At 35.2% G+C, this 23,817-nt stretch overlaps 1 pseudogene; it reads right to left on the bottom strand.

The window, feature by feature from the left end:
• Nucleotides 1-17,264: 17,264 nt before the first annotated feature.
• On the bottom strand, nucleotides 17,265-18,154 carry LOC144226279 (small ribosomal subunit protein uS2 pseudogene; annotated as a pseudogene).
• Nucleotides 18,155-23,817: the final 5,663 nt, after the last annotated feature.

The following is a 23,817-nucleotide window of genomic DNA, read 5'->3' as shown; positions in this document are numbered from 1 at the left end:
GTGCTCATTGTTTTCACAGCATAGCTCTGGTTTTGTATTTTGAAATATTTCATATACGTGAAATGTATTTTTATATAAAGGATCTCACTTTTCCCCCACAAATGACTAGCTAATTTTCTCAATACCTGTATTGATGTAACTGCCTTTTCCAGCTAATTTGTAAAGCTACCTTTCTCATGTATCAATTATCACATACATTTTACTCTATTTTGAGGTTCTGCCCTCATGATGTGTTTGTTCCTGAAGCACTCTCAGATTTTAAAGCATATGTTTGAACTAAATAAAGGGCTAGTTCTCCATGACTACTCTCTTGTGTCTACTCATAGCTATCCTAGCATCCTTATACTTTCATACCCTTGTTTTCCATTTTCCCTACAGAATTCTTATCAAATTCCAAAATAGACAATATCATTTGTATTTTTGTTGGTAATCACACTGAATTTATGAATTAATTCAGGGATATCTGGTCTCTTTGCAATATTGTGTCTATATATCTAAGAAGATATATTTCTATTTACCTATTCCTTACTAGAATATTCAACTTTTCTTTACCTATGTCTTATTTCAGAATATTTTATCTGTTTATTTCTTTTATATTGGCATTACTTCTCTGAATGGTAACATTTCTTTTTTTGTATTACATATGTATAGTTGTTTAATATAGGAAAGTTATCAGTTTTTGTGAACTAATTTTTTAAGTAGCTGCATTAGTAAGTTCTCTTATGGCTTTTAATAATTTTTCAGTTGATTATTTTGTGTTTTTCAGGAATATAGAGTTGTCCCAATGAAGATATACACACACATACATATACATTTGTATGTATATGCACATATATAATTTATAGATATAAATTACATATGTACTTATGTATATAAATTATATATGAATTATGTATATAAACATGTTTATATATATTTATGTATATATGTGTATACAAATTCCCTATACATATGTATATGGCATTTTAAAATTTTATTGTTGAACAGATAATATATCCATATGGTTCAAAAAATTGTAAAGAAGAGAAGAGATACAAAAGAAAATATTAAAAACCTCCCTCCCATAGCTATCTATGAACTCCAAAGTTTCCTTATGAGTTAACATTTGTTATTAGTTCTTGTTAGTCCTTTCAGAATCATTCTGTGTATATACTGATGATTACAAAAGAAATACACTTGCTTTTTACACTAACGATCGTGTGCTGTACACACTGTTTTACACTTTATTCAGGGGTAGAAGTGCATAGCTGAGGGAAGTAAAGAATAAGCCCATATGTTTATGATTTCCTTTGATATCTACTTTTTTCCGTTCTTACTCATAGTCTGCTCTCTGTCCTAGATGTGAGACATGAATCCCTGCGAAGTGGGACTGGAAGGCAAATCAAAGAGAGGGCACAGAGTACTTTGCTCCACCTTCCTGACCTGCTGTGGTTATTGGGCTAACCTGGTCTGCCTACTGCCCTATTCCATTGAGATTTCGACCACAGAGCTCCTCACTTCCCTGTCAGGCCAAAGCGATGATTTATCAACCACGTCCAGTCAAATCAGGATCCAGTTGTGGGCTCAGCCGTGTCAGTATACCAACCAACACAATGAGAATATGAATTACTGCCTCGAAACATTCCAAGAGTGTTCAATAATTCAGCCCCAAGTCTCCGTAAGATGCATCCACAGAGATTCAAAAGACCCCCACACGACCTTAAGCCATAAGATCCCTGTCATATAGCATCATTAATCTTCTTTTACTTCCCCTCCATCATTATTTTTGGCCAATAATTGAGGGAATATATAGCTTTAATTTTTTTCCGTAACAAAAAATTGCTTAGTAGCTGAATAGTAGAATATTTCACATATGATGATGTAACAAAGTTTTAGGAACACCGGATATATAATGGAATGGAATCCCATGCATTCAACATTGTATGATTAAGAATGCAGTATCAGAATAGAAGCTTTAGGAGCAAAGCACGATGGTGTAACTTTTTCTGCATATTTTTTTATGCATGGCTTTAAAAAACAGCTTTATTGAGATATAATTTATATGTACGTACTTTACAATTTAATGTATACAACCCAATGATTTTTAGTGTATTTACATAATTGTGCAACTATTCCCCAAATCAAATTCTAAAACATTTTTATCATCTTCCTAAAATAACTGTATACTTTGGCAGTCATTTCCCACCAGCGCCCCTCATTTCCCCTCTTCCCTGCTGCTGCCCAGCCCTAGACAACCACTAATCTACTTTTTTTAGAGGTCTTCCAATTCTGGGCATTTCATACAGTATATGGCCATTTGTCACTGGCTTCTTTTGTTTACATAATCTTTGCAAAGTTAATCCATGTTTAACATTTATTAATGCTTCATTCCTTTCTGTTGACAAATATTTGATTATTTGGATAGGAATATATCATATTTTGTTTAGTCATTTACCAGTTTTTGTACATTTGAGTTGTTTCAGTGTTTTGGCTATTATGAATAATGCTTTGATGAACATTCATGTACAAGTCTTTGTGTGAACACGTTTTCAATTTTCTTTAGTTTACTATCTAGCAGTTGAATTGTTGTGTTACTCTATGTTTAACATTTTGAGGAACCGTTGTACTATTTTCCAAGGTGGGCAAACTATTTGAGTTCTCACCAGCTATGTATGAGGATTCCAATTTCTCTGTAGTCTCAGGAAATATTTGTTGTCTGTCTTTTTTATTATAACCATTTCCTAGTGGTTGTAAAGTGGTACGCCATTGTGGTTTTGATTTGCATTTCCTCAGTGACAAATGACTTTGAACATTTTTTCATGTTCTTAGCCATTTGTATATATTTTGGGGGAGAAATGTCTATTAAATTATTAATTCCTATTTTTAATTAGGATGTTTGTCTTTTTTATTATTAAGTTGTAAGAGTTCTTCATATTTGCTGGATCCTAGATGCTTATCAGATTGGTTTAAAAATATTTTCTCCTACTCTGTGTTTTCTTTCTTCATGATATCTTATGCAGCAAAAAATATTTTAAGTTTGATGAAGTCAAACTTATCTACTTTGCTTTTTGTCACATGTGTTCTGATGCCATTTATAAGTTTAGTTTTTATAATGAAACCTATGATCCAGTTTGAGTTAATTTTTCTGAATGTGTGTGGGGTGGTGTGAGGTAGGCATTTAATCTCTTTCTTCTGCATGTGGGTGTCTGTTGTGATTTTAACATATATGAGTGGTGCTCAACGTGGAAGTGATTATCTTTTTTTTTTTAGAGAGAGAGAGAAAGCTTGTGAACACACAGAGAGCAGCGGAGGGTCAGAGAGAGAGAATCTCAAGCAGGCTTTGCACTGTCAGCACTGACTGAGCCACCCAGGCACCTCTTTTTAAATTTTTAATCAATCAATCAATTATTTATTTATTTATCGATGCAGACTCTTAAATTCAAATCAAAGGAATTAAGCCCACTGACATGAAGATTTACAAAGGTCCAACTTTGCGCTCACAAAAAGGACAATGAATTTTTTAAGGAAATATATGTCTATCAAGTACATTTTAGTATTTTTTCCTTCCTGTTCAGAACAGCATCAATACTGGAAATTGAATGTGCTAAGTTTTCAGGAAAGAAGCTAATGACATTGGGTGATCCAAAATTAACTATTGAAACAAAAGCACATTTTATTATTATTTGAAAAAAAGCATATTAAATGAAGTTTCATACAGAAAAGGTAAAGATAGTCAGTACAAATCATCGATGTCCAGGCCATTTAAAATGACTTAAAGAGATAAAATTTGGTGAAACAATTCCACATAAATGACTTTATGTTTGAATGCATCAAATATTTGCCCTCAGAGTCAATAGAATTCATTGAGTGTTATATAAATCATTCAAGTCCAATCCCTACATGGATTCAAAATGACTTTCCAGGGAACACAAAGATACTGGACCAGAAACAGCAATCCATCATGAATCAATTTAGCCTTCACTTGCCTAACATTCAGTCTTAAATAGATATTCTTCCATTCACTCTGTTATTGACCGTGATTAACCCAAGAAGTTTTGGTCCGGTGCTTCAACAAGCTTGGATAAACATATACATCTCTCTCTCTCTCATCTATCTAAATCTATCTAATTATCTTTTTTTTTTTTTGTTTAGTCATGAAGTTTCCATCTTGCTTTTATATCCATTATAATCATTGAGAGTGATTTTGCTTTAATTTATTTCCCTCTGGCTGTCAGAGAGGAAGGGTGAGGTGGAGCTGGTGATTATCTTTAAAATACTGGGTGATAACCTGCAATTATGCCAGTTAGCATGGACTTCAGCCAGCTTGTGCCACTTTCTTTCAGTGGGGGTTTATTTTTAGATAGTAAGCCCTTGCGCATGATGTTAACTTGTTCACTCAGGAGAAAAGAAATCAGAGAAGTCCCGGAGTGGAATTAAATTTGATGAATCAGCACCACTTATGAGAAGTAGTGAAGCAAAAAACAAAAATAATTTGGCAAAATGGCTTTTGAAATGATTAAAATTAATTATAGCCTCTGGCCAAAGTTTCACCCTAAGCCAAGGCGCCTTACGTCTCCCCTCCTTCATCCAAGTCAGCTTGCCAAGTATTTACCCGGGAACACCCTATTCTACCCTACCCACCCTTCCCTGGAAATGCCCCATGTCCCCCAGGTTGGCTGCCTGATGTTCCTGGAGGGATCCTTCACTTCCTGTTCAGCACTTCCCGTGGTTCTCTGGCAGCCTAAGATTTACTTCAGCACTACTCTATGTGCTTGGTTTCCTGTTGCTCACACTCTGATTTTCTCTGCCATGAACTGAATCTGGGAAAGGCAAATTGGATCAGGGAATAGTGGAGGTGGTGCCATAACAAGTCCTTAGAAAAATCGCTGTAGGACAGGTAAGCTCTTGCCCTCCATGCGGCCAACCTTCTCTTTGCCAATGAGTAAGGCTGGCTATACTTGGAATTAAATAACACACCCTTGTTCAAAAATCCTTTTTGAGAAATCCAGTAAATGGCTTTTTAACAAAATTGCTGTGAAACTTTTGTTTTCATACAACTACATTTTTATAAGAAATTGAAGTAAGTGTGTGTAAATACAATACCCGTACAGCTTCTGGTTGAGTATTAATGACAAATAATGACTGTGCTATCTATCCCTTATGTCTGTGGTACTTTCTAATGTACTTTCTAATTCCAGATGACTGCAGTAATACAGTTTTCTTTGACAACGCACCTACATTTGGTAATTATATTGATGATTAACATCTCAAAGGATAGAGTTTTTGAGGGCAGGCCCGGACATTACCATTACTGATGTTGGCCCAAAACCTTTTAAGGGATAATGGTGTTTGGGGGTGCATGCTGACCAGTTAAAATATAGTCATCAAATTATAGAATTGGAAAGAAGCTGATAGATCTAGGTACCTTATGTTCCAAATGAGAAAAATAAACTTCAAGACTTGACCAAGTAACAGAGCAAAGCAGGGATCAAAACTCAGACTGCCTGGTTTGTAGCTCCAGCAGTGGGAGAGTTCTGGCTCTAGCATGTTCTTCATGGACCCCCAGTGCTAGCCATGCATCCACACTGTCTTCAAGAGCCCTGCTCCTCCTTCAGGGCCAAGGACAAGATGTATGGTGATTAAGAGAGCTCTAAAAGTTCCACAGCAAATGAGAATTGTGATTTTTTTCCCCCAGGAAGATCTGGGGAAGCTGTAGTAGCTACACAGGAGAATAGGATTGGTTAGTACAAAAGACTCTGGAATTCATAGTTTCCATTATATAGGATCAAAAAATACTGTAAATGGAAAAACCTGGACACAGTCGATTTCCTGAGTTTTTTGTAGTTGTTGTTCTTTGTTCTGGTTTGTTTTAAGGTTAATTCTGGTCTCATCTACTATCTATTACCTCCCTCAAAAATTAGCTTTCTCTCATAAGGCCAATTCTGGTCTCCTCACAAGTCTAGTATCTTTGTTATAAATTTGGGATTACCCAGGCACCTGGGTGGATCAGTTGATTAAACGTCTGACTTGATTTCAGCTTAAGTCATCATCTCACAGTTCGTGGGAATGAGCCCCACATTGGGCTCTGTGTTGAGAGTGTGGAGCCTGCTTGGGGTTCTCTCTCTCCCCCTCTTTCTCTGCCTCTCCCTTGCTTGTGCTGTCTGTCTCTTTGTCTCTCTCTCTCTCTCAAAATAAATAAATATTTACAAAACTTAAGTAAGCAAAGTGTTTTATTAATTTTGGAAAGTATCATTTATTGGCTTCTCATAACTAAAAATGTATTTATGTATAATCACTATATCAATATAGGCTCATTCAGTCACTGCAGATGAAGCTAAAGTCCATTGTTAACATGTCCATATTCACTTCTCACATATGACATCTATTATCAGTTTGGTGGGGGTTCTTTCAGAATTATTTCTATGCATTTACAAATTCTTCTTTTAAAATTTGTATTACAGCATGTGTACATAATTTTTTGCTGTTTGATTTTCCTTTTGCCCCCCAACCACACGTCTTAGATATTTCTCTGTTAGTGATATAGGAGATACAGCATGGTTTATTTAACAATCCTCTATTTATGGACATTTTGGGTGATTTCTGACTCTTGTTTGTTTGTTTGTTTTAAAATTTAAATATAATTGGCATACAATATCCTAATAGTTTCAAGTGTATATCATAATGATTTGATATTTTTACATATAATGAAATGATTCCCTGTAAGTCTAGTTACCATCTGTTTCCATATGAAACTTTACAGTATTATTGACTATATTCCCTATGCTTTACATTACATTTTCTGTGACTTATTTATTTTGTAACTGGAAGTTTGTACCTCTTAATCCCCTTTACTTATTTCACCTGTCCCCTCAACCTCTCCCTTCTCTGCTCATCAACGATTTCCTGTATTTATGAGTCTGTTTCTATTTTGTTGTTGTTTTTTTTAGATTCACCATATGTAATATCTGTCTTCCTCTGTCTGAATTATTTCACTTAGCATAATATCTTTTAGGTCCATCCATGTTGTAGCAAATGGCAAGATTTCTTTCTTTTATGGCTGAGTAATATTCCATTGTGTGTGTGTGTGTGTGTGTGTGTGTGTGTACCACCTTTTCTTCATCCATTCATTTATCAGTGGACTTAGTTGACTACCGTATCTCAGCTATTGTAAATAATGCAATATCGAAGAGTAGACTGCTACTGTTTTCTTCTAGAAGTTTTATGGTTTCACATCTTACATTCAAGTCTTTACCCATATTAAATGCATTTTCATATATGGTGTAGGATAGTGGTCCAGTTTCATTCTTTTGCATGTGGCTGTCCTGTTTCCCCAACACCATTCACTTACTGAAAAGGCTGTCTTTTCCCCATTGTATATTCTTGCATTCTTTCCTGTAATTAATTGACCATATATGTGTAGGTTTATTTCTGGGATTTCTATTCTATTCTGTTGATTTATGTGCCTTATAGTGTTTTGATTACTATAACTTTGCAGTATAGTAGATTATTTACAATTTTTAACAATTATACACAATTCTGTAGTTTATATCCCATACGGGTCATTTTGTTCTTTTTAAAATAATTTCATTTTTAAAATTTTAATTCCAGTAAATTTTAATTCCAGTTAGCGTTCAGTGTTATATTAGTTTTAGGTATACAGTATAGTGATTCAACAGTTCTATATATTACTCAATGCTCATCAAGGTAAGTGTACTCTTAATGCATTTCCCCTCTTTCCAGGCTTTTTTGTTTCTGTGTGTCTATGTTGGTATGTGTACATAAAAAGACTTGTCCAATCATACAGGGAGCACAAGTTCTTATTTTAACAGACACGGCAGATGCCCCTCCCAGGTGGCTGTGTTACAGAGAATGTATATGAGGGTGTTGGTTCCCTCTTCACTCTGTGCTAGTCTTAGTGTTTTAAAAATTTATAAGTGGTGACAAACTTCTGTTGCTCTTGAGATTAAACAAAAAAATGTTTTGGCTATCCTACTGTTGTCTGTATTCTTTGCTCAAAATTTTAAATACAATAGGATATTCCTCTTTATTCCTGGTTTGCTAAGATATTTTCTTGTTTTGTATGAAGGGACATTGAAGCAAACTGAATTCTTTTTTTTTTTCTGCCCCAACTTCTATAATAAAAATAATTTATTCTCCAAATTTTTAATGTAGATATTACAGTAACATATTTTATCATACTAAACCATTTTTCTTTTTTCTTTTTTGTTGTTTAGAATGGACTCTAAATAGTGATGATATAGTAATTTGGTTGTATGTTGCTGTATTCAGTTTGCCAATATTTTATTCAGGATTTTTGGATCTGTTGTTCAAAATATTCTGCTCTTACGAAGACGTATCTGATTTGGGGTCCAATGTAGGAAAGCCTCATAAATGAAGTTTTGGGTGACTTTTTCTGTTTTTTTTTAATAATTTGGAAGAATCTTATCAGGTAAGAATTAATTTTTCTTTTGTTCATTTCATAAAACTAGTGACAACCTCAGATTTAATTTTTGTTTATCCTTTCCACTGTTTTCTTTTTAAGATTTAGTAACTGTATTAAAATTCAGAACCCTTGGGGCGCCTGGGTGGCTTAGTCGGTTAAGCGTCCGACTTTCGCTTGGGTCATGATCTCGCGGTTCGTGGTTTCAAGCCCCGTGTCGGGCTCTGTGCTGACTGCCAGCTCAGAGCCTGGAGCCTGTTTCAGTCTGTGTCTCCCTCTCTCTCTGACCCTCCCCTGCTCACGCTGTCTCTCTCTCTCTCTCTCCTAGAAATAAATAAAACATAAAAAAAAAAATTCAAAACCCTTATTTTTCAGTGTTCTATTACCAATGCATTATTAGACCAAATTTTCCCACTCTTAGTTTATTGCTTCTCTTTCGTAGTACTGGCTTTTCCTGAATGATTTGAAATTCTTGGCTGGAGAGTTATCTTCAACCAAGTTTCCCTGTTAGATGTCTATTAGTTCTGGCACTATTTTTGTAAAGCAGGTACAATGATCAGGGAGTGGTTGGGAGATTAAAAACCTTTAATACGTGCATCTTAATTTTAATGTTTGCGATGTGGTGCCATGATGCCATTCACCTAGATGAGCTAGGCAGGTGTGACTTCATATGTGGGTTTCCTGCTGTGACATAAAAATTAAGTTTATGAAACAGGGCACCTGCCGTAGTGATGAGAGATGAGACAGGCCAGGAGGAAATGGCAGTTTGTGAGACTCCACAGATTGTTTTTCTTGTACTCTATCTATATCCTCAGGTCAAGGTGGTTTCTTACCTAAGAGATTACCAAATGCCATTTAGAAGTAAGACTTTTGATTAAGGTGGATAATCAATTAGGGCAGGAAAAAATAAAAGTTAATTTTAAGAATGGTAGTAACAAATATTTGTTACTTTATGGGAAAATAGCATCAAAAAGTGCTATATGTAAATCGATACATTTTTGGATGCAATTTGGTGATATGTATCAAATCATTAAATCTGTGAATAAGCCAGGCAATCCTATGTCTAAACGTTTATTTGAAGGAAATAATCCAAAAAATGCTCAAAGGTGAATTCTGAAAATGTTGATCAAAGCATTAAGAATGGTTAATAATATTAAAACAGCCTAAAAGTGCAAAGATAGGGGGATGAATAAATCAGAACATTAATAAGATTTTATCAAATAAAAACTCCAGTGGCTTTATTTTGTTTTGTAAATGCACCATAAAGCGTTCCACTTTTTAAAGTTCATGATTTGAATTAGTATACTGAACACTCTGAGAAGTCCTGCAATTAAGACTTTTACAACTGTTTCAACTTTGTTTGATCCACATCACTCTTCTCCCTTGTAATTTGGAACATCTTAGAACACTTTCAGAAAGTAGTTTGGAAAACGATGTTAAAAAGTTTGTGTTAGCTCCATTTGATACACCATTACTCACTTAAAAACAAAGAATTTAATGAGGTATGTTTATTAACATAGAAAGTTTTAGTAATATATATAATCATATTACTGACTGTATATATGTATGTGTTGTATAGATTATATGCATTGTATATGTATATATGTTATATACAATATATAACATGTATATATATTAAGGAAAATGAAGCATATATACAATGATACCATTATGTAAAATATCTCCATCTGATAAATTCATAGGAGTATTCCAGAAGAATGTGCTTTAAAGGTTAATATGATAAAAAATTATGAATTATTTTATTTTATTTTTATATTTCTTTTTAAAATTTCTTCAAAAATATTCACACCAGGGATATATTATTTTGTAGCCAGAACAAAATATTTCCATTAAAAATCCTATGGAAGTTTAAAGGTAGTTTTCTTCAAGGGCTTAAAATTTTATTATAAGGAAGTTTAGGAAACATTTTTGAATGATGATAGCATTACTAGAGTAGTAAGTGCATGATATCTTTGAGGAGATATACTATACAGTTAAGGTAGGATATCCTAATTTATGTAAAATGCTGATTTTTAGAAAGTCAAGTAAGTACTATAGTGATTTTGTTAACCCAAGTATATTTGAATGATTAATTACTCTCCACATTTAGAATTAATGGTAAATAAAAACTTGCAGTATTCAAGAATATACATCAGTTTACTTTGGCTTTGGATAAAAAGATAAAATTCTTAAAGTTTAAGTAAGTTATATTATTTAATTATAACAATTAAAATGCCATTATTAGCATCACTTGCTTCTTAGTTCATTACTCTGAGTGAACTTTGTTTTGTTCAAAGCACATGGCCAATGGCTCCAACCGCAGTGAAATGTTTTTCGGGCTCTTTCTCACAACTTTGTACTTTTGATTTGATCCTTCTGTTCTTTGAGCCAAATCCTTCTCTTTTCATATTCCTCAAAGTTTATCCTATATAGGAGTCCTTTGAAGTCAAAGTCAAAACAGGATTTGGATGACTTATTTTTCCACATCTGAATTTTGTTTTTAAGACTTTTTTTCCTCTGTCCAGATGAGATTTGCTAAGGACCACATGTATTCTTAAGGCTCAGGTAGGTATGTACCCAATCAAACAGTCACCAGTGGTTCCCAGTGATTTTCTGGGATGAAAGAATAGGAGGAACAGACATATATATGTTTATATGTTTTCTGTAAGATCAACAGAAGAAAAGTTCTCATAAGTGCGTTTCCTGCAGAAAAACTAGAGGCCAAAATAGGGAAAGACCTCTTCCCAGAGCTACACATTCTTTCCTAAGATTTCTTATCCTGCTAAAATTGGAAATTTTTTTTTAGCAGGTGATCAGGTTTATGAAACTATTTTACACTTGTTGATCATTTATCATTTTGTCTTCATTCTCAGGCAATTCCATTTTTATCCATAGAAAGTTAGTAAATACCTATTAACAACTATTTTATTATTTGCACATTTGTGGGGATTATTTATTAGTAACTTTGAGAAATCCTTAGTTTCAATATGAGGAATTGTTTGAAATTAACATACGTTGCAAATGAAGATAAATCAGATATAATTGAGTGAATTGGAATCTTGCCCATTCTGTTCTCGTAATTCTTTCTTACCATACGTTCCCCTCTCTTCCTTCATTAGGATAAAAATTATTTTCTTTTGAATTTTTCATTCGTGTCACTGAAGAGATTTCCTAATGTCTGTGCCACTTGTATTGCTCTCCAGAAATCTTTGGCCTATTTGGAGACCATGTTTTGGAATTAATAGTGCCATTTGTTACAAGGTTTTTAAAATGGTAATGCAGATGGCTGGAGTGGGCAAACATGTATCTGTGAAACATGAGATTTCCACAAATTGCATTAGAAACAGCCAGGGTGGTTTTCCAATCCCGAAACAATTGTTAATTGCTTTTCCCACCTCAGTAGAGTTTCGAATAAAAAAAAATTATGTAAAATATTCAAAACTTGATATTTAAAATGATTTTTATTTTGCCAATATAGGAGATTTTCTAGGTGATAAATAGTAATATTCTGGTAACTTGTATGTTTTCCTTTTGAGGAAGTATAGATCATTTGTGATGGTTATGTCATACCTATATGATTGTTTGCACATATAGTCTGTATCTGTGCACAAAAAAATCAAAAGCTTCTACATGAGAAAGTTGTCAATTGATGTATTAATTCATCAAGCAATGTTTCTTTTTATTTTTGTCCAAATTGAGAAAATTCCACTCTTTGGAGAGGACTTGAAAATTAATGCAAATTACAAGAATTTTGAAAAGATGCATAGGAAACTGTAAACAGTGTTTACCTCTGTGGAGTAAAACTGCAGGGTTGTTTTGGGTAAAAGGCACTTTTGATTTTTGCTTTTTACCCTCAGAACAGTTTGAGATTTTTACTATGAGCATTTTACTATTATAATGAAATAAATTAAAAAGTAATCCTGGTGTGCTATTGAATTATTCCAGAGAAGAGAAAACATCATATGTGCTAACCCTTTATTGGCCTGCAAGAAACCAAGCATAATTATATTTTAATTTGAGCAGTTGCCATTTGGGGAAGGTTTGCAGAAATCTGCTTGCAAATCAGGGAATGTTCTTTCATGAAGACACATGTGGATTTCATATCGAAGGACTTCTCTCCCATTCCCATTTCCATGCTGTACTGGAAATGATATTTTTAGAGGCTGTGTCACATACAGCCTATACCTCAGTCAATATAAGTGATATTGTCNCCCCATCTGAGTTCTTAGCCGAGATCCCTATGGTAAAAGCCAGACTGACAAGGGAAAAACAAACAAATTTATTAACACGTACAACTCATAAATACGTGAGAGGGGCCCAGGAAAAAATGAGTAACTCATAGAAATACTGTCTTAGTAGAGAAAGGGGAGGAGGAGTACAGTCCTTTTAAGGGAGAATAAATAATTTTTGGAAAGATGAATGTGCCCTCAATAAAATAGACAGGAGGTATGATAGATTGTAAAAGTTTCCTGGGTGTAGAACGGACTTCCAGGCTTCTCTCTTGCGGTAAGAGTCAGTCCTTTCTGGTTGATGAAACTTCTGGGTAGATTCAGGACAACTGAGTACCTTTTGGAGAATCTGTCTTTAGACAGATAAAGGGAGGTTAGAGAAAGCCTCTCCTGCCTTTGCTATTTTTCAAGTACCTACAGCTCAAAATAATGAATATGCCAAAGTGGCATATTTTGAGGTGGTATATTGAGCTACACTTGACTGCCCTAGAGGATAACCATGATTACTTCATAATTACATAACTTAATATCCTTTACTAGAGGCTCAAGATCAACAAAATTGTAAAGAGAACTAACTGTGGTTCTTTAGTAAACAAAACCTTATATCCTAAGGATTTTTTACTCTTGTACCTAATGTTAGTTTTCTTCTAGATCCAGAGATCAAATTTTAACTAAAAATAACATATGGAATATTTTTAGTGTTATTTAAAATTGTTGGTGTCTCTAGATTAATTAATTAATGTAATAAATATAAAAGGCAATAGGTAAAAAAATTTAAAATATATCTAGTTCAAAAATCTTTCTAATATGTAAGGAATAATTCCAAAAGAATGTGCTATTGAATTGGATTTTTTACAACGCACATACATTTTTAATTACTATCATGGAAGGATTCTGTATCTAGTCTCCAAATTTAGAAAGCCATCAGTGTTGGATCTAAGTTCACATTCATTAATAAAAGCTTCAGAGCAGAAGATTGATAGCATTAACAGAGAACACTTTCACTACAGAGTCAGTGTAATCACTGGGTAGACTTCAGGACCCAAAGAGTCATCTGCAGATGTCATATTAGTATTTAGTCATCATTAAAGCCTGCATCGTTGTATCATTGTTCAGGTCTTGGTATTCACATGACTATACTAGTAGTGCAATGTGTTCTCCATTGAGGTTTTTTTCTTTGTCTTGTTTTGTTTTGCAGGTACATCTATGGTGAAGGAAAGTCCTATGTCTCTGAATTTGTCTTTCAAATATTGTTACAATATTAAATGCAATGGCATCTCATTTTGTGACACCATGCAATCTATTAAAAACTTTACATAAAATGAGCATCTCACAATCAAGGGATATAACCAGTTCTATGAAAGTATTTTATGTTGTGCTTTTTTTAAAAAACTGATCTTACATTTCAGATCTCTTTCAATTATTTTCATAATTGTCTATTTTCTCACTTGGAAAGTATGTGAGAAATAGGTCACATTTTTAAATATGGAAGAAATGCAAAGCCTATATTTCACATTTGAATGAAAGTGGTAAAAATTATCTATACTTATTTTGGTGCTGATATTAAAAGTATGGTTCTTCATATGCGTGATCATTATCTGTTCTCACATGGGCTTTGTATCTAAATGATTTTCAAAAATACTAGGGGCATAATATGAATGAAGTTATGAGTCATACTAAAATGGCCCTAAATTAATATAAATGAAATGTCTCCAATGCAGGTAAAGCTAAACCACTGCATCTGAACTTATTCCCTTTTCTGCCTGATTCTCAAGGTAACTATTATCTTGAACTTGCTGTGTTTCGTTTCAGACCTTTTTATTCTCTAGTCAGAGTGCTGTTATTTGGAGTCCCAAACCCCTTAAAAGAGGTTAGTTTGTAATAATTTTTTACTAAGGTTGTCACCTGTATCTGTATTTTACCTGGAAGTTATTTTCTCTGAAACAATAAAATCTTTTTCACTCTGCTGGGCCTCTGCCATTAAAAAATATGTTCCTCAGAGGAAATAGAAGCTTGAAAGTTATAATTTCAATAATTTCCTTCTTCTTTAAACAAAAGCAAAAAATAATTACTTGCTGAATTGTAGACTCAATTTCTAGTGTAGGACTTACATAAATCTATTTTTAAAAATAGACTTTATCTTCTCTTTTGACAAAAGATAATACATGGATTATTTTTCTCACTATTATTTTCTTATGTAATATTCAATAATTATCATCTTTATAAGGTAATTCAGGAAAGAGGTTTCAAGATCATAGCTTTTCCAAGCACACACACACACACACACACACCCTTGATACCCGATTTAAAAATGGCTAGGAAAAAAGAATTTAAACCCTTCTGTTACAAACAAGCTATTTGTGAAGAATTTCCCACCAAAAGCATTCATATCTTTCTGTATCCTCTCTTTACCAGTATCCAGATTTTTCATGTCTCCCAGAAAAAGATTTCACTATCATCAATATGATCAAGATACTAAGGAGAGATATGAAAGGGAGAAGCCAAATTATCCAAATACAGTATTTTAGAGCACAGAATAAAAACATTTAAAAAATATATATATATACAGGTATATTTTAAAGGTATTGTTCTGCAGGTAAATACTAAAATATAGCCTACCCCACAGAAAAAAATGTTTTGACCCAGTAGTCTATATTCAGAATGGTGGCCAGCCAGATCATGTGCATAACCACCAAGGATAATCAACTCTGGTTGCCTAGCTATAATGATAACATCTCAAACTTGAGTAGTGCTTTTACAATTCACGTAGTTATATCTCTTATAATAAAATAGTTTTAGTCTCCTTTTTGCAAATGAGAAAACAGACACTCAGGGAGATTAAATGTGTTCTGTGGTGTCACTCACCAACCAAATGGCTGGGCCACGCCTGAGCTTGTCTAAATCTAAAATGTTTGCTTTTCCTTCTATCCATGTTGTCCAATCTTGTGATAAAAAGGGCAAAGTCCCCATTAATGATCTTGCAGGTGCATTATTGGCAAGGTCTCTGATTCCTGGGATTTGTATTTTTAGCTCTGTTATCTTCATCTTCTCAGCCATGGTTAGTTACTAGTTAGTTTTATCTGATCTTGTGCTGCCCTGTCTGTAGCAGCAGGGAACTTAGCCCTGCCTTTACTTCCTGAGTGGAAGGTGGGTCACGAGGTCCACCCAAGGTGTCAGATCCTGGACTTATATGGAAGGGAAAGAAAATGATTAATGTGATTAGGGCTTCTTCCCATCTGTACTGTATAGACTGCTGTGACTCAGAATTCTCGTCTACTCCTAACCCTTGTTTTATGGCTTGCGAGAATTCCACCACTCTTGCTTTTTATGATTACCTAAGAAAGAATAGAACTAGTTCTAGAAGTAGAAGGCTGAAGGTTGAAAGATGAAGATCCTTTACCTGAGAGGCAGTGTAGTGTAGCAGTTAGGAGCTGATTCTGGACTTTGGTTCTACCTCTGGCTCTGTTGCTTTCTAGCCCTGTGACCTTGATGTTACTTAATGTCTCAGTTTCTCCATCTGTACGATGGAGATAATAATCATAATCATAAGACCAAAGAATAGATGAACAGTATTTATGAAGTGTATATAAGGGTACTTGACACATAAGTGTTACATAAATATTGGGTATCATTTGGCATTGAAGAACTTCTTCTGCAATTAAAAAAAAAAGTGACACAGCATATCTTTATGATGCCTAAGGATAATGTTCAAAGCTTTAGTGAGAGCACCTTCATGTTGAATATACCTAGATTATTGCTGGAACAGGATTATTAGGTATAAATTAGAACCAAGTACATGTACACAATCAGTGAATATACGTAATGGATATCATTTTGCAGTGGCTGAAACAGTGCAAAGGAAGTGTTGGGGTAATGATTTATAAGTGGTTCATTAGGAGAAACCTCTCTACTTCAATAAATCCCTCAATCGGTAAGTATGTGTTGGTTTATGACTTTCAAAGGATTGTTAATTTATCATGCTGAACTCACATGGCAGGAAATCCAACAGAGAAATCAACTTGGTGATCCACAGACTCATGAAAGTCTAAATGAAAGGGTGGTGTTGTAACAAATTACATTTTTTTAAAGGAATCCTAGCTCTATCTTTCTGTTTGCTCACTCATCTGAGGACCATGTGAGAAGCAGCGTGCTGTGCTCACCATGCTGAAGGGAAAGGACATAGGTTGGCTTCTGCCCTCTCTGAGTTTGAATTCAGCTCTGCTACATGCAAGATGTGGTTTAGACATTTAAACTTCCTCATTCTCAGTCTCCTTACCTGAAGAAGAATTAAGAGATAATAATACCTACTCCATAGGATTACCTTACTAATTGAATAATCTATGTGAAGCACTTAGATCTGTGGCCCATATAGTTTAGCTCTTTGAAATGCATTGCTTAATGTCTGTCTGAATGCAATTTCTGTCCTATTCCCAACATAGAAGCCTTGGGATCATCTTTGATTTATTATTTTAACTCTTAAATCACCCCTACCCTATATTCATTTGTTTTGCTAGGGTATTGTTAGTGATAGCTCTCTAGTCCATCTTATAACAAGTCTGTCATTTCTTAAGTTTTTCAAGTTTATTTATTTTGAAACTGTTTATTTTCTGTCAACCTTATTTCCATTTTGTGTGCCTTTGTAGAAGAGCAGTGGAAGACCACTTAGTGGTTGCTCCTGTGCATTCAGTGGCCAGGCAGAGGGGACTGAACACCAGTCTTCAGTAGCAGGCTGAGGGCTCCAGTCTTCAGTAGGGAACTGCTGAGTAGGCCCAGAGGACACCAGCATGCCTCCAGACCAGTCTTCCACTTCGGGTTGAGTCCAGTGAACTCAGGAGCTGGAGCCGTCCATTTGCCCTGAAATTTCTCCTTGGTCCCAGCTTTTTTAGCAGGAGCCTGCTCTTCCTTTTCAATGTATTCAAGATCTCTGTAGAAGTAGAACTCAAGTGTGCGCAGGCATGGTGGACACACATGGGCATAACTTCCCGGGCCAGCCTCCACCACAACAGACCCACCGAGTGAGCTCCCTTGTTGCAAGGGATGGCAATGTCCACATAGTGCAGAGGAGAGTGCGTGTTACACCGAGCAATGGTAGGCAGGTTAACATAAGGCAGCTCCATGAGAGGCTGGTGGTCAACCCTGGGAGCAGTAACCACCAGAAGTCTGAGCTCCCAGAAGGCTGCCTGGATGTGGTTAGTGAAAGTTCCAGGAGTGAAGCAGCCACAATAGGAGTGGCTCCAGGAGCAGCAGCAAGCGTCACCACAGCTCGCTAGCCAGTATTCCTGGATGATATGGCACTGACATCAGCTGGGTCAACGATGGCTCGAGCTGCCAGCAGAAGCGTCTCCCAGGCTCTCTTCAGCTTTATTTCGGTACCATCACTTTTCCTTTTGTAGATGTACTGTTCCGTTTGGAAGTTGAGGCTGGTGCCGCCAAAGTGGGCTCCTGCTGCAAAGAATTTGAGGACACCCTCCTCCTTCATTTGTAGGACATCAAGGGCTCCCGACATTGTGACAGTTTCTAAGTTAGGACGGGAACACAAAATGCCATATGGACCATTCCCTGGGTAGTGCGGGAAGCGATTGCAGCAGTTTTATGAGCTATGACTTTCACTCCGAAGATAAAAATCCAGAAAAGGTTTGTTGTATATGTAACTTAAATTTGGGTTTCCTTGTATAATGCCATCTTCCCTCCTCCTCCTCTCTTGTCTCCTGCCTACAGCGGCATTTGACATATTTGGCTAGGAGAGACAGGCAGCGGGAAGCTGGGGGTGGTTCTTTGCAGGAATCCTCTCCTTAATCCCCCAAATCTATCTTTTCTATCAGTTCTGTTGTGCTCCAGGTTCGCGCACATACAGGAATTGACGACAAGGCAGTGCCATCCCGCGCTGTGCTTCTGACTAGTGTGTTTATCAGCAGTCTGGCAGCCAGACCTAGGGACAACCATACTCGATCTGCAAGGCAGCGAACAGCCTCTGAATTGGGCAGTGGCATCCAGCAGCCGTGCCCTGGGATTGTGCTAGGTGCTCAGGCGGCCAGCATGAAGTCCAAACTTACTGCTTCTCCTCTTTGTTTGCTCCCCCTGGATGTTATATATCCCACTGCCTTTGCTCTGGTCCCGATGCCACTTTTACCAACCATTTTACCTCATTGTGTTCCCCTTCCAGAACAAGCTAATCCCAGTAGTTATTGAGTCAATTAATCAATCAATTGATTATTCTAAATAATTTATCCATATATATAATACAAATAAACTGGTTTTGCGAAGGGATAAAGCCAAGAAAACTATTCAGAATTATTTACCTTCCAAAGTACACAACATAGAATACTTTAATTTTTTAGCTGTTCTGATGTATTAAAATATAATGCTGATTTAAGGCAACAACACACAGAAATGATAAATCAATTAATTTATAAAGACAGTTGAAATGATCTAGATAAGGACAGCTGGTCTTAGGTTCAAAGATAAGTTTATAAGGAGGTGACCTGGTGGCTCAGTCTGTTAAGCAAAGATAAGTTTATAAGGGCCAGAAAAAATTGAAGTCCCACTAAAATATTAGCCAAGAGTCAAATGTTTCCTTCATTGTCCAAATTTATATACAAACTGGTGATATGAGGTTGATGGCATTTATGGGACTGAGGAACCTCAGAAATCTTTAAGATGGAGCACACAATTATATCATAATATATAAATGTATCAAACCAACATGTTGGATACCTGAAATGTTACACAGTTATATGTCGAATATAAAAAAGATCAGACACGTAAATGTTATTTGTAAACTGAGGTAAGGTGAATTTTATTTCTGGTAATTAGTGCTTACAGATATATTTACTTATTATACATATGTTTAATTTAGTAGTAGTAGGGGGTAAAGTATTCTTTGAATTGTACAATATTTATTTACTTATCTTGCAACTTATACATTATCTAAATTCTAACTTGTTCTCCGGGCTTACATTGTGGCTAATGTGACTACTTCGGTCAACACTTGCAAGGAAACTCCACTGAATTAAAATCGAGGAACAAAAGTAGACAGTGAGTTTTTTCCTGATTGCTATACTCCTTACCTTCTGTTGGACAATGAAAAGCATATTTTGTGTATTTGTGTATTAATTTGTTTCTCCTGTAATCCCAGAACAACTTTGTGATTCTGCATAGAGTTTCCTTCTTAGTGTCTCCTTCTATGCCACAGAAGGGGGCGTACAACCAAGCAAAATAATCAAAGGCCTTCTTGTGAACCTTTTAGGTTACAATTATGGGAAAAGATTCCTTTAATCTTGGGCTGTGAACTTACGAGAGGAGACAGAGCCTGGACTCTGTTGGGGGCAATGAGTCTAGCTTTATCCTTGTAAATATTTACATGGTGGTTCGCATGTGACAGCCATTTTTCTGAACAACGTGCATACTTTCAATATATACAATATTAACTCAAAATCAGTGATAGATTTAAATGTAAATTTAATTTATAAGACTTCTAAATAAAACCATTTATAAAAAAACCTTGTGAATTTCAGTTAGGCAATGATTTCTTATATACAATGCCCAAAATACTATCTATCTATCACCTATCTATCCATCCATCCATCTATCTATCATCTATCTATCATCTATATATTCTATCTAACAAACTGGATTGTCAATATTAAAAATTTCTGTTCTGTTATAAATGTTAAATAAAGATACTTAAGAAATTAAAAACTAAAGTCATAAGAATTGGAAGAAATATTTGCAAATCATATATCTGAAAAAATGCTTGTATACAAATAACATCTAAACAACTCTTAACTTATAAAAAAAGCAAATAACAACAAAAAAGGTTTTCTTTTTTAATGTCAAAAGATTAGGACAAACATGTCACCAAAGAAGACATATAGATGGCAGAGCAGCATGTGAAAAGATGCCCATCATCCTTACTCATCTGACAAACCACATGGATATATCTCTACATATCTACTAGAATGTTTTTTTTAAATAAAGTAACAACTCCAAGCACTGGCAAGCATGCAGAATAACTGAAACTTTCTTATATTAGTAAAATAAGTGCAAAATGGCACAGCTAGTTTGGAGAACCATTTGGCAGTTTCTCTTACAGGAAACATTTACTTACCATATGACCCAGCAATCCAACTTGGCATTACTCAAGTGAAATGAAAACCCATGTCTACCCAAAACCTAGTAGGCACATGTGCATAGTATCTTTATTTGGAATTACTAGAACTGGAAAATAATCCAATGTTCTCTTACTGATACAGATATAAGCAAAGTGTGGTACACTCATTAAATGGAATACTGCTCAGCAATAAAAAGAGTGAAGAACTGATTCATGCAAGAAGACAGATAAATCATAGTAAATTATACTATGTGGAAGAAGTCACATTCAAGGCTATATACTGTTGGATTCCATTTATAGGACCTTCTTGGAGTAGCCATGATATTGCAATAGGGAACAGAGGTATAGAGTGGGGAATGATTGATATTAAAGGGAAAGAATTTACTTTGGGGAAGAGGTGACAGACTGTTCAATGTTTTGATTGTGGTGGTGAGTCCATGAAGGTGGACTTTTGTCAACATTCACAGAACTGAACTTAAAGGGTAAATTATATTGTATATAAATTATATAATAATTTTTAAGCTAAAGAAAAAAGAAGAGGACATTGGCCTCACTTAGGATTCATATCCATACAACAAAATTTCATGTTGTCAGGTGTCTTGGCTTTGTACAGAATGGCAGGGAGGTGTGGCTTTGGGGGGGGGTGCTTTATTTTTGTTGGACACAGTGTTGTGAGAGAGGGAATCACTTTGTACTTCTATGTGACTATATACTAATGGATTATTTACTTTTGTATATACATGTTACAATTGGCATTATTAGAAGTATATAAAAGCAAAAAAAATATTTAAAAAATCAAACATGGAAGCAATCAAAATTGTCTCAAACTATAAAACATATACCTCAAGCCTAGCGAAATATGGATGAAATCAAGGGAAGAGTGCAAGAAAAAACACCTTTGTCTATGGATTTTGAGTGGCACAGAGAATTCTATAAAAGCAGTAGCAAGTGATAGAAACTTATTATTTCTCACCTGAAAATGCAATATCAAGAGATGAATTCCAAATGACCTCACAAAATGACTGGAAGGATAGGTGTTTGTCACCATGGTTCATTGGGTCCTCATCCCATTTGCTGCAGAAAGTTTCTCGAGTCTCAAATAAGGATTATTATCCTTATAAGAAACACACTTATTAGAGGATCCAGCCCTACCTCACTTCTCTTCAGATTCTTGTGGAGCCTGGGTGGGAGTATGCATGTGTTTAGGTTTGTGTATGGTTTCAGATGGAGTGCCTGTTACCAGTTTCTGTCACTGGCAACCAAGAGAATCCTGATCAACACAAATTCGACTTTCATCCCATTTTTGCCAAGATATTTTTTTCACTCTCCAAATCCTCACTCTCCTTTGGGACTTGTGATTTTCTAAATAAAAAGCAAAAATGTTCTGCATATTTTTGGCTTATCTTCCCATGTATTCCCTTCCTAAGGCATTTTTCTCAGGACGTAATAAAAGAAAAAAATGAGGAAGATACAGGATGAAGAAAATAAAGATTAATATCTCAAGATACCATATACTCATAATTGTAAGACGTTAAAGTGACTACAAAACAAACCTAAAAATAAGTATGCAAAACTGTAATGTATGAATGACAGCTTGCGTTAATACGAAAGTATGCTTTTTCTTGGGGTGCCTGGGGACTCAGTTCGGCTAAGTGTTAGACTTCAGCTCAGGTCATGATCTCAGAATTCATGGGTTCGAGCCCCACGTTGGGCTCTGTGCTGACAGCTCAGAGCCTGGAGGCTACTTCAGATTCTGTGTCTCCCTAGCTCTCTGCCCTTCCCCTACTTGTGCTCTGTTTCTCTCTCTCTCAAAAATAAATAAACATTAAACAAAAACAGAAAGCATGCTTTTTCTTAAATATGAAGACTTTAAGGAAAGGTCGCTTCTCCTAAATTAATCTTTAAATGTTTTGTTCTTGGGTATGGAGGAGAACTTGAGGAAATGCTATTAGATTCACCTGAAAGATTAAATGTCCAAGAAAAAAAAGTAAAGTTTCACTATCTCAATTAGTTTTTAAAATTCTTATAANAACATCTAGTTCTCATCCCAACAAGTGCCCTCCTCAATGCCCATGACCCATTTTCCCCCTCTCCCCTGCCCCTCCCCATCCACCCTCAGTTTGTTCTCTGTATTTAAGAGTCTCTTATGGTTTGCCTCTTTCCCTCTCTGTTTGTAAATATTTTTCCCCCTTCCCTTCCCCCATGGTGTTTGGTTAAGTTTCTCAAGATCCACCTATTAGGGAAAACATATGATCTGTCTTTCTCTGACTGACCTACTTCACTATTTATGTAAGACTTTAAGCTTCTAACTTTTAAGGGTACAAATTTGAAACCATAAAAAAATCAGAGAGAAGAATTACAGAAAATCTTTGAAGGGATTGTTTCCAAGTAAGAAAAACCTGAAAGTGGAAGCTTTCTAAGGAAACTTTGTTTTGACTGCATACAACTCAGAAATCTTTAAAGTATAGGGAATATTATAAACAACATAACAGAGAAAGAGGAGAAACAAATACTTATCAATGTCAACTCCCCAAAATTTATCTGTGAATTTTGGCCTAAACGAATAAGAAAATGAATACGCTAGCAAGGGATGCTCTAGTCATTGTGTTATTTTGTTTTGTGTTGTTTTGTTTTGGTTTTAAAAGCACTCAACATTTATTGAAATAAATGTGAGGTTACTTGTACAAATTTTTTGTCACACCTCATGGCATATAAAAATGTTTTTCATGTTTCATTGTCTCTACCAGGTCATGCCAAACTTTAATTACTTTTTAAGTAAGAGTGAACTAATTAGTTCAAATATAATACCCATAAGATCTAATTCTAGAGGATCCAATGAAGTGGGAATGATACACTGTTAAGAATTACATTAAAGCCATTTATATTCTGGAAACACAATTCTAAAATAATATACAAAAGTTCAATGAGAGCAAATGTAGCCTCAATTAAATAACAAACTGAACTAAAAGGACACAACTTGGAATGAATTTAAAGAGAAAACATATCCAATATCCCACTGTGCCTGTGGATGTTGGGGGTGTGATGCCTGTTGTAAACAT

The sequence above is a fragment of the Crocuta crocuta genome, unplaced genomic scaffold (genome assembly GCF_008692635.1).
Source record: "Crocuta crocuta isolate KB4526 unplaced genomic scaffold, BGI_CrCroc_1.0 scaffold62, whole genome shotgun sequence".
Lineage (NCBI taxonomy): Eukaryota > Metazoa > Chordata > Mammalia > Carnivora > Hyaenidae > Crocuta > Crocuta crocuta.
Note: the sequence above shows the minus strand (reverse complement) of the source record. Positions and strands in the feature narration are given on the sequence as shown.